Source organism: Artemia franciscana, chromosome 15 (assembly GCF_032884065.1).
Source record: "Artemia franciscana chromosome 15, ASM3288406v1, whole genome shotgun sequence".
Lineage (NCBI taxonomy): Eukaryota > Metazoa > Arthropoda > Branchiopoda > Anostraca > Artemiidae > Artemia > Artemia franciscana.
Window position 1 is genome coordinate 39,695,980 of NC_088877.1, and position 13,118 is coordinate 39,709,097.

Consider the following 13,118-nt stretch of genomic DNA (forward strand, 5'->3'; position numbering starts at 1 on the left):
AGGCTAAGCGGTCATGTGATGTCACGTCGAGTATACCCTTTCACATCTTAACAAGTCCTTTTAAAGTGGGCTAATATGAAAATATGAAACACCATTATAATCATCGTCTAAAAACGTCAAAATAATCGTAAACAACATCAAAAATTTTAAATGTTGAATAGCGAATAGAGATGGAGAAGCCCTGGTCAAGCGTGAAAGGCACTCTAGGAAAAGTCTGGGAAAAATTCAGAAATTGCTTTTGTTGCTGCTGTTTCGACTTTTATGTAATATAACATCAACTTACTTGACTTAACACAGACTTAGTCTACACAACGAGACTGAAAAGAGACTTCTAAAAAGAGACTGAGTCTATACAATGACGTCAATCAACAAAAACTTAGTGTGGGGAGGCCAATAAATTTTTTCAAAGTCTAGGGGGCATGAATTTTTCTTTTTTCAATCTTCTCGGACGATACAAAAAAAAGAGTTTTTCATTGATTAAATGCTACCTAAAAGGTAGCTTTCAAAGTCTAGGGGAGGGAAAAAATATCTAGGGGGCACGTGCCCTCCCTTGCCACACTCCCTTAATTTACGCCATTGAATGTACATAACACTGCCTACTTTAAGGACAAAATTTGCTCTGTTAAGGACAAAATTTGCTCTGTAAGATTACATAACGTAGCATTAAGTCTTAAGGTATGCTAGCATGAAAGGCTCTATGTACGCCGTATGAGAGGGGACACTTTCCGCGGGTGCTGAAATTTTGGGGGAGCAAAATTTAAAATGAATAATATAACGGTTATAATCATTTTACAATTTTAGAAATTTTTATTTTTATTGAAATAAAGCAGAGAATGCAATTTATTAATGAAAATAGATAATATGTTATTGTAATTGATAAACAAATTCAAAATGATTTAATAATAATAATAAAATAATCAAACTAAAATAATTAATAGGAATTAAACAAATTATAGAATAAATTAGAAAATAATTAAACGATAAACTATTAATGAATTAATAGATTAAAAATGACTTTGTTGATAAATGAAAATTTTATTAGAATTTGGCCTGAACATTTTTTTTGGAGACGGGGAGAGGGCGCTAATTTTGTCTCGGGCGCAAGAGAGGCCAGAACCGCCACTGTGGCATACCATACTGTAAAAAATCATCAGAGAAAACTTTAGGTAGATAAGATACAAAAATATTTATTCTTAAAAGGCTATGACAAGCTCTAATAGAGCCGAATTCGCTTCTTGGGTTCAGTATAAGAAATTCAACCAATCAACCAATACATCAAGATAAAGTTAAAAATATCAGTCAAGCGTAATATGGCCAATAAAATTTTAACACAAATTAGTAAAATATAACAAAGAAGAGTCCTTGTTCAAGAACTGAATTGAATTTTGTGTGATTAATGGGTATAAAATGATCATACTTTATGACAAACAACTATCACAGGCTAAAAGCAAAATATAGTCTAATTTGTACTACAAGCCTAATACTGTAAAAAAAAAAAAAAAAAAAAAAAAAAAAAAAAAAAATGAAATCAAGATTTCAATTAAATGTTATTACAGTTAAAAAAATCACTTTGTCTAAGTCCAAGCACCTGGTCAAAAAAGGTAATTAAAACTATGGAGGTGAATAACTAATTATTTATGTAATATGGCAAAGGTTTCAAGTTTGCTATTGTACTCACCATAAGGGTATTTTATTTTAATCGTGGTTAGAATGACCTTTAGCTCTCAAAGTATGTTATCATTGATGCATATTTTCTTGATTTGTAATTTATAAGCGATTGAATCGGTAAAACTGTTTAGTAATGTTTTCAGCACTAACTCCAAGTTGTGAAAGACAATAGAGTCAAGTATAGTTACAAGCTGGGTAGTCAACTGGCGACGTCTAAAAAAGAGTGCAAATCGAGGCCGAAAAAGTGATTTTGCCCCAAAAGAGTGCAATTCATTAATTTTTCATGCACACGGCTGCCACTGCTTGCGCATCACCTCTGAGGATATATTTCAAACGAAAAGTGCAAGTTGACAACCGTGTTCCTTGGGTAAAATGCACTTCTGACGAAGTTGCCAATTACTGACGTTGAAAGTGAACGAAACCTGACACCCTAAAAGAGTGATTCTCACTCCTCTGCATCCCCTCTGATGTAAAAAACAATATATTTCATACGATAAGTGGGCAAGTTGGCAACCCTGGTTACAAGAAGAAGCATTGACACTCATGTAAAAAATTTTTAGAGGGGGAGGGGGTTAATGCTATAAAACTTTTATAGAATGGACAAAGATATGGGAAAAGTTTTTTCTCCGATAAGTTTCATTTTTCATTGAATAATCCATATTTTGCCCATTTGCTTGTTTCTGTCTTTGGTACTTGCGTGTTTTTGGTTCAAGTTCAAGTTCTCTATTATTCTTTAACTATACATATTTAAAACTATTCGCATAACATCCCCGGCATGGAGACTGGCTCGAAAGCCGGGCGACAATGCAAACAGTATAAACTAACAAACCCAGAAGAAACGGATGTCATCACACTTCTCACTCTATCTCACACCAAAAAATAAATGCCGAAAACTATTTCTTGAGATTAATTTGTGGTACTTACGTGTTATAGCCACCACACTTCGTTCTTGATATGGAATTAAATAAACAAAACTAGTTTTTTTAACTGAAAGTAAGGAGCGACATTAAAACTTAAAACGAACAGAAATTACTCCGTGTATGAAAGGGGCTGTTCCCTTCTCAACGCCCCTCTCTTTACGCTAAAGTTTGACTCTTTCTCTCGATTCTACTTTATTAAACAGTAAAAAACTTTAGCGTAAAGAGCGGGGGCTAGTTTTTTTTAATTTAATTTCTGAATGTTTTTGAATTAATACATGTTTGATTTTGGCTCTCCACACATAAATCATAAAAATGAAATTTGCATATCAATTCTTTTTTTTGGCTAAATGGCTTTCTCTTAGTTTTGATCAGACGATTTTGAGAAATAAGGGGTGGGGAAGGAGGCCAAGTTGCCCTCCAGTTTTTCGGCTACTTAAAAAGGCAACTAGAACTTTTAATTTTTAACGAACATTTTTATTAGTAAAAAACATACGTAACTTAACAATTAACTTAAGTAAAAAACTTCTATATTCTTATTTTTTTATTATGGGTATGAAGGGGTTTGTCCCCTCGTTAATACCTCGCTCTTTACACTAAATCTTAAGTTTTATCCCAATTCTTTAAGAATGACCCCTGAATCAGAAAGGCCGTAGAATAAATAGTTGAAATTACTAAAAATACTTTAGAGCGAGGTATTGATCTCCTCCTAAATACCTCGCTCTTTATGCTAAAGTATTTATAGAACCCCTCATATGCGTAATAATCTCTGTTCGTTTTAAGTTTTAATGCTGCTCCTTACTTTCAATTGAAAAAACTTTTTCATGTTTATTTTTTCATTGTTTTTTTTATAGTAATGCTAGAAAATCCCGCGCCCTTTTCATTGAATTTCTCTTCCCCCATGACATATTCCTCCCAGGAAAGATCCTCCCACATAGCCCCCTCCCCTCAACCCCCCCCCCAAAAAAAAATCCCCCTGAAAATGTCTGTACACTTCCCAATAACCATTACTGTATGTAAAAGTTTGTAACTTGCAGCCCCTCTCCCAGGGACTCTGGGGGAGTAAATCTTCCACAAAGACATAGTTATTATGGTTTTGACTATGTGGAACAAAATGGCTATCTCAAAATTTCGATCCGTTGGCTTTGGGAAAAAGAGCGTGGGAGGGGGTCTAGGTGCCCTCCAATTTTTTGGTCACTTAAAAAGGGCACTAGAAACTTTTATTTCCGTTAGAATGAGCCCTCTTGCGACATTCTAGGACCACTTGGTCGATACGATGACCCCTGAAAAAAAACAACAAATAAACACGCACCCGTCATCTGTGCTCTGGCAAAAAATACGAAATTCCACATTTTTGTAGATAGGAGCTTGAAATTTTTGCTTTAAAGTTCTCTGATACGCTGAATGCGATGGTGTGATTTTCGTTAAGATTCTATGACTTTTCGGGGCTGTTTCCCTATTTTTCAAAATAAGGCACATTTTCTCAGGCTCGTAATTTTGATGACAAAGACTATATTTGACGAAACTTATATATTTAAAATCAGCATGAAAATTTGATTCTTTTGATGTATCTTTTAGCATCAAAATTCCTTTTTTTGAGTTTCGTTTACTATTGAGCCGGGTCGCTCCTTACTACAGTTTGTTACCACGAACTGTTTGATTTAATATATAGAGATGGTTATGTTAGGTATTTAATATAATGCGTTCTGGGCAGCATGCTTTCCATAATTTTCTGTTGTAGTTTCTATAATTTTGTTACTAAAGCATTATATTTTCATCATATTTTGGTATATTTCATTAGGATTAACCGAAATTTCACCTTTTGAGTGTTGTCTCTATAACATGTGAGTATCCCGTTTTCCCAGGTAGGGGGTCAAAGATCATGTTTTGCTCCTTTTTTATATTATCGTCTTTAAAGTTATTGGTGCAGATGAAGAAGCGATAGGCACCTAAATAAGTTTTAAATGTTTAATAGTAACTCAAATTTTTTTTCAAAAGTTTGTTACGTAAGGTAATTCGTAAGTTACGTATATTTTTACTAATGAAAACGTTCGTAACAAAATAAAAGTTCTAGTTGCCTTTTTAAGGAATCAAAAATGGGACGGCAATTAACCCTCCTCCCTCGCTCCTTTTTTTCAAAATCTACCGAATAAAACTATGAGAGAGCCATTTAGCCAAAAAAAAAATTAATATGCAAATTTCGTTTTAATTTTTCATGTGCGGAGAGCCAAGATCAAAACATGCTTTAATTCAAAAACGTCCAGAAATTAAAATAAAAAACAGTTTTTTTAATGAAAGTAAGGAGCGACATTAAAACTTAGAACGAACAGAAATTACTCCTTATATGAAAGGGGCTTTTCCTCCTCAACGCCCCGCTCTTTACGCTAAAGTTTTTTTTACTGTTTTAAAAAGAAGAGTTAAGAGAAAGAATTAAACTTAGCGTAAAGAGTGGGGCGCGTTTCCAAGGGGAGGGCTACAAAAAAAACATTAAAAGACGCATAAAGTTCTTCTATTCATTTTTGTTAAGTTTTTACGAGCCTGACAAATATTGGGGGTTCAAACACCCTAACCCCTGGATAAGGCTTTGTCAAGAATCTACCTTTCTTGGACCATAAGCCAACTTTGCATAGGCCTACAGTGCAAGAAAGGTAAATACTGAAATCAACTTGATACTGATATTTTTTCCATGGCTAGGACGGATTTTCTTGAATCTTTCGGACCTTATAAGCTAGGAAGAAATGGAAGTATGAGGTTGAAAGACCTATATATCAAATTCGGGATATCATGAAAAGAGAAATCACCAATGCAACAGCACAACACATAAAAAAAAAGAGAGACAGAAGGAGAAAAGGAAGACTGTTTTCCTAAATTAGTGATTAGTATAGACAAGCACTTGAATGAGGCCTTAACCCTACTCATCCATACAATCACATAGATCAAACAGCATAGCCATACACAATCAACCATAAAGAATAATCCATGGACAGGCAGTCATGTCGTCAATAAGTATAAGTCGTCATTTACCAAACAATAGAAAAAATAATAAAGACAGATAATTCAGAGGCAACAACCCAACACAAGGGCTCATCAGGAGAATACACTTGCCTATAGGGTTTCGCCACTTTAAATTCTCTACCCAGCCAAGTGTTGTGGCTACCACAGAATGTCCATGGCATCCCCGTGTCAGGTATCACCCCCAAAATACATGCCTATGAAAAAAAAAACAGGAAATGTAAAACAACCAAGTAACACCAAAACAAACTTACCCTGTTAATATATCCTTCTTTTTAGCAACAATAGGTAAACTAAATATGATAAATTTTACCAAATCACAAATATTAACACATTGCAAAATAAGAAATTGAATGAAATAAACAATTATAGAATTCATCTTTACCATGTGGCTATTTTTTAAAAAAATCCGCTCTATTAGAAACACAATTCAAAATAAATGGCGCTGCATCATCATTTGTCGAACCTCCGAAATTAGTTGAAAATTTCTTTAAGTATTTCCAGATAATTCTTTTGATATTTATTTAAAAATTCATTATAATGAAAACTAAATTTTTTAAATTGCCAAGTTAATTTATTTGCAGAAAAACCTCTTGATATCAATTTTTAGCTTAAGATTTTACATCTATTTTTTAAATCAATATATTTACTACAAATCCTTGCATAATGAAGTAACTGTGAGAAAAACGCCGAATACGTGATATTTGAGTGTATATTACTTTCAGGGAATGGGAAACTAATCACTTCAAAATCAAAATCATCCGTTTTATTATACATTTTAAAACTTGATTTCTTATTATCACGAATATTAATATTTAAATCTAAGAAATGATCTTCATGACCAGCGCCATGACTAGGTTCAAGAGTAAGCTCTGATGGATATATATTTTTAGAAATATCAATGAAATCCTTACAATTTAAGACCAAAATATCATCTAAATATCTTTTATTATTTGACAAAACATGTTTTAAATTATTTGGATTATTCTTATCCATCATATATTTATATTCTAGTTGACTTAAAAACAAGTCAGCTATAAATGGGCTGGCATTCCCCCCCATGGGAATTCCCACGATTTGCTTGTACAAATCACCAAATTTTGTCCTAGCACAGAACTTGTTCAAGGTTCATGGCAAATCAGTGCCTTTAAAGGAGTAAGGTAGGAGGGTAGGAGCTTGAAAATTCCTTACCAGAACCTTATGAGGACTTTATTTATACCCACCCGAAACAATTGAAAAATCTAGCTCTGCAGCTTTTCGACGGAGGCTTTCAAGTGCTGTTCATCTCAAACTTCAACAAATTTTTTATTTTAGGATCTGAAAATCTGTATATTGGGGTTTTGAACACAATAAATCTATGGTAGTTTTTTCCGGCTTAACCCCGTCGTCGGGTGTATTTACTCCCAAGTTTGTCTCTACTGCAAATAATAAGGACTACTATAATAAATTTTTTCCTTATAATTGAAGTGGCAAATTGAAAGTAGAATAGAAACTCCCTGGGTTTTTGCTAATTACAACGTAAATTACCCATTTGGAATGTATAATAGGGTGCAATTACTCTGTAATTATGTGCCTAACTGATAATGTGTTACCTGGGCTTTAATTGACTGGTTTTCTATCTTAATGCATAATTTTTATTTTATTTTCTGTCTATTTTTGAAATTATATTTTATTTTTTATTGTTTATTTGTTAATTTGTGTGTAAAATATCTATTTATATCTTTATTTGAATCTTTATTGTTTACTTATATTTAATGGGTCTTTCATGAAATTCTAGAATATTCTTAAATCCATGATATTCTTCGAGAACTAAAATGGGAATATGTAGAATAGCGTAAACTATTGTTTAAAAATAGAAAAGGCCAACGCTCATTAGTCGTAAGGCTACGCGATCTATTGTTTAATTATCAGTTTCCTTATATATGTTTCCCTCTTTGCAAGCAATAGATATGGGTGTGGATTTACAAAAGTCTAGGAGGGGGCAAAATCTATTTTCCAAAATTTAGGAAGGTGATTTTTTTCAATGAAAACAGTAGGAGGTACTTTTCAATGAAAATAGCAAATATATCTGTCCTAGATTTTTATATAAATTTCTAAAATTCATCAACCATCTTTTCCATAAAAATCTTAAATACACCCGCGGCGCAACTTACAACTCTTGCCCCCAGAACTCTGTTGGTTTGTATCAGCTCCAAAAGCCTTATTATATGAATTTTGGACTATTTTGAATAACATGACTGTTTCAAATTTTCTATTGGATGGTTTTCAGGAAAAAGCAACGTATGGGGGGAGGGCAGCTGCCCTCTGATCACCTTGACTCTTAAAATGAGAAACTAGAAACTTTGGTTTCCATTCCTTGGAGTCCCCTCCAAAGTATATACGACTAACCTTTCTATAAAAACCTTATATGCCCCTTGGGCATAACTTACGACCCTTACCCTGAGAGCTGTGGGGACAGAGGCGTCTTCCTCAAATACCTAATTTTCGGACCCTTCAACAACAGTGAACAAAGTTGTTATCTCCAAATTTTGATTGGATATCTTTGGGGAATGTCGGGGGCTGGTTGCTTTTAAATCACTTTTGACTCTTAAAAAGAACGCTATAACTTCCAATTTCATATAAAACGAGCCCCACTTGCAGTGAATACGACCGCTGATTCCATAAAAATCTTATATAACCACGCGCCATTACTTTCAACCCTATCCCCAGAGTACGGGGGGATTGTGTCAACCCTAGAGGCATTGTTATATGTTCTTTGGACTATTTTGAGAAAAATCGCTATCTCATAATTTCAGTCATATTCGTTTGGTGAAAAGAAGGGCAGTTGAGGGGGGGATAGTTGCCCTCCACTTTTGACTCTTAAAAAGGAACTAGGCCTTTCAGTTTTCTATCAAGTGAGCCTCCTCTAAAGCTTATAAAACCATTCTTTCTATAAAAAACTTCCCCCAGCGAATAACTTACAACCCTTTCCCCCAGGTTATGGGGGTTTGCTTCAACCCCAAAAGCCTTCTTATACGATATTCGGACTATTTTAAATAAAATGGCTGTCTTAAAATTTTTATTAAATGCATTTCATTACAATATGACGTGTGTGTGGGGGTGGGTGGGGGCTAGATGCCCTCTCATGACTTTGACTCCTAAAAAGGACACTAGAACTTCTGATTACCATTCAAATGAGTCTCCTCAGAAGTTTATATGACCGCGCTTTCTATAAAAACCTTATATTCAGTTCAATTTATTTATAACCTGTCAAAACAAAAAGGGACGCAGGTCTAAATGACAGAATACAACATAAGGGAAAAAAAGAGAAAAGAGAAGAAAATTTGTAAACTGAAAAAAAAAAACAGTTTTTACAATCATAACAACATAATGATAAAATCCCCAGGGCATAATCATGCCCCCAGAGCATAACTTACAACTCTTGTCCTGGGGGCTGTGGGGGGTTGTCATCCTCAAAGACATGATTTCCTGACCCTTCAACTACTTTGAACAAAATGGCTATCTCAAAATTTTGATTGGAAGTGTTTGGGGAAATGATGGGAGTGGGGGTAGGACGTCTACCTGCCTCTCACTTTTCGACTTTCGACTCCAGGGCATGACTTACAACCCGTCCCCTGAAAGCTGTGGCGGGGGAATTTTCTTCCTCAAAGACATGATTTTCGGACCTTCCAATTGCGTTGAACAAAATGGCTATAACAAAATGTTGATCGGAAGTATTAGGGGAAATGATGGTGTGGAGGGGGGGGGGTCCCCGGATTAATCTCAACTATCAGAAAGGGCACTAGCCCTCTCAATTTCCAATCGAATGAGCCCTTTTTGAGGTTTTTACGACAACACTTTCTACAAAAACTTTATATGTCCCCAGGGCTCAACTTACAACCCTTACTTTGAGGGCTTTGGGGGGGACTGTCGCCCTAAAAGACATAATTTCCGAACCTTTCAACTACGTTCAATAAAATGGCTATCTCAAAATTTTGATTGGATGTGTTTGGGGAATTGGTGGGCGTGGGAGGGGGGTTAGTTATCCTCTAATCACTTTCGACTATTTGAAAGGGTACTAGCCTTTTCAATTTCAAATCGAATTAGTCCTTTTTTGAAATTTTTGCGACAACTCCTTAGATACGAAGTGCCCTGGTCTAAAACCAAAAAAAATAATAATAATACATTGTGCCCACATCGCTCTTTACTTAGGCAGCGCTATTGCACTGCCTATGATATGTGGCTTAATATTTTTTTTTCGCCTGTCCTTTCAGTTTGATGATCTTTTAATGATCACACGGTCTAATCAAAATAATATTCTTTCAGGTGGAAACTTGTTTAAATGGAAAAAGAGAGTCATTGAAGAAACGTTGAATATCTTGTTATTCATTTTTGCAGCTTTTAATAGAGGTATATATAACTTTATATGGTTTTAATAAAGCTATTTCGTTCAATAATTTTCACCCCTTATTTGGCTTTGAATTTTGAATCTGTTTTTGGAACATGCTATTTATTTTATATTTTAATATAAAGGAAGTAGTACATACATAAAAAAAAACGATCTCCTTTGTGACTGGCAAAAGAATCAAAGTGTTGATTAAATAAACATTGTTGTGTTGATTCAAATTTCCATCTTCCATTTTTTTTTAATTCCCTTTTGAAAAAAAGGAATGTATCCTTTTTTAATTTTTTTTCTTAAAGTCGAAATTTGGGAAGCGGAGATGTATTTCAAATGTTATGGGGTGGTTAATCGAGTATCCTGATTTGTTTTTTTTTTGATTGGTTTGGAGTGGCACCAATCCACAATACCGTAGGGAGGGGGAAATTTTTTTTTCACGAAGCTACAAAATTGTGGCTTCGTAAAATTTGGGGGTGGGAGATATTTCTACCGATTTCCATTAACGAAAAAAATGTTATCTTCAGAAAAAAGAATTGAATTGCCCCATTCTTTTGGTGCCCATTTTGCCCATTGGTGCCCATTTGAAGCAGTCTGATGCTGTAATAAGAAAATTGCTAGTCTGAATTTATGTATTTTTGTGTAATTATGCAGATTTTTGCCAAAGAAGATGGACAGATCGCACAGAAACAGACCCAGAATTTTTTGGGGGTGGAGGGGGGAATAATAAAATATTTTATTTTATAATTGGAGTAAGATGAGCCGAGAAAATCTTACGATTTTGGAATTTTGGAGCGGCGCAAGGCTACAGCCTTCTCTTGTCCATGTCCCAGCAGTTGCCGAAGGTTGAACATTTTTGGCCTTGTCCACAGTAAAATGCTATTCAGTGGTACATTTCTGTATGTAATTAAATTTTTAGTTTTTCAACTGAATGTAATAAAAAATAAGTTTTTTCAACTGAAAGTACGGAGCAATATTAACGAACAGAAATTATTACGTATATGAGGGGGTTCGCCCTCTCACTAACACCTCGTTCTTTACCCTAAAGTTTTTTTTTATAGTACTTTCAAAAGAGTTATTTATTCTAATAAGACGGCTTTTGTGATTCAGGGGTCATTCTTAAAGAATCGGACTTTGGCGCAAAGAGCGAGGTTTTGACGAGGGGATGAACTTCTTCACATACGTACTAATTTCTGTTCATTTTGAGATTTAATATTGCTCCTTATTTTCAGTTGAAAATTTTTTTTTTATTATCTAATCTCTGATCATTTTTTAAATAATGCTGGGAAATCCGGCCCCCCCCCCCTTCGTGGAAAAATCCTCCCATGAAAAATTCCTCCGTGGGAAAATCCTCCCATATAGCCCCCGATCCCCTCACCGAAATAATATCCCTGAAAATGTTTGTATACGTCCCCATAACCAATACTATATGTAAACAGTATGCAAAGTTTATAACTTGCAGTCCTTCCCCCAGGGACTGTGGGGGATTAAGTCATCCTCAAAGACATAGTTATTAGATTTTTTGACTATGCTGAACAAATTTCTATCGCAAAATTTTGATCTGGTGACTTTGGGGAAAAATGAGCATGGAAGGGGGCTGGGTTGCCCTCCGATTTTTTGGTCAGTAAAAAGGGGCACTAGAGCCTTTAATGTCCATTCAAATGAGCCTTCGTGCGACATTCTATGACCATCAAGTCAATACGATTACCCCTGGAAAAAACACAAACAAATGTCCCTGTCATGGAAATTCTCCCATCCCCATTACAAATTCCTCGATAGAAAGATCTCCCACGTAATCCTCTCTCCTCAACCCCTCCCCCAACCAAAAAATCCCCCTGACAACGTCTGCACACTTCCCAATAACCATTACTATATGTAAACACCGGTCAAATTTTGTAACTTGAAGCCCCTCCCACGGGGACTGTCGGGGAGTAAGTCGTCCCCAAAAACATAGTTATTAGGTTTTTCGACTATGTCCAAATTTGTTAATATCTCAAAATTTTGATCCGTTGACCTTGGTAAAAATGAGCGTGAGAGGGGGCCTAGGTGCCCTCCAATTTTTCGGTCACCTAAAATGGGCACTAGAACTTTTAATTTTCGTTAGAATGAGATCTCTCACGACATTTTAGGACCACTGGGTCGATACGATCACACCTGGAAAAACAAAACAAAGCAAAAAAAAAAAAAACAAATAAACACGCATCCGTGATCTATTTTCTGGTAAAAATACAAAATTCCACATATTTGCAGATAGGAGCCCGAAACCTCTAAAGTAGGGCTCTCTGATACGCTAAATCTGATGTTGCTATTTTCATTAAGATTTTACGACTTTCAGGGGGATGAAACTTACATATTTGAAAGCAGCATAAAAATCCGATTATTATGATGTGTCTATTGGTATCAAAATTCCGTTTTTTAGAGTTTCGGTTATTATTGAGCCTTGTTGCTCCCATTAACTATATAAACTACCACAAATCACTGTTAACTACCAGAAATCACTATCACTAAGTGAATTTAACTGAAAACGAACAGAAATTACAGCAAATAGCCGAGTCAAATCAAAACGATCAAAAATTAACATGAGTAGGGCTGATAACCTCACCAGAATAACTTACCTGATAACCAGAATAAAACTTGATGAAACTTAAATATTTGAAATCAGCATAAAAATCCAATTCTTTGGTGTATCTATTGGTATCAAATTTCCGTTTTTAGAGTTTCGGTTACTATTACAGTTCGTTACCACGAACTGTTTGACCATTAAACTTTTGGCAAATCGCTTAAGTCTTTCGACGAGAACTTTCTATGCCGAGAGAGTGCCATTTTAAGTGCCCACATCAACCGATGTTACTTGACTAAATCAAATCAGCAAAAATGTGTTTGATTATTGCCAAAATCCTAAAATATATAGTGATCCTACATGATTTTAAAAATTTAATAAACAAACTTAGATAATAATTTCGCAACTCCGAATATGCTTTCATCAAACCTTTAACAGGATCTTTTTTAAAGCAAGGGGGAGGGGCTAATAGTATGTTTTATATAAGCTTATTGTAATTCACTTTCCTCCTTAGCTTATGTTTTTCAATTGAAGATCTTTTAAGTATATTATACCTTAAGAACGTTTTAATACATGGCACACAATG

General features: G+C 34.9%; 1 protein-coding gene across 3 annotated transcripts in view; it reads left to right on the plus strand.

Moving 5' to 3' along the window:
- Window positions 1–13,118, plus strand: part of LOC136036461 (uncharacterized) — a 118,659-nt gene that overhangs the window by 16,417 nt on the left and 89,124 nt on the right. For all 3 annotated transcript variants that reach the window (XM_065718703.1, XM_065718705.1, XM_065718704.1), the window contains one exon: window positions 9,903–9,986. The gene's annotated coding sequence lies outside the window, so the exon portion shown is untranslated. The remainder of the gene's footprint in view (window positions 1–9,902; window positions 9,987–13,118) is intronic.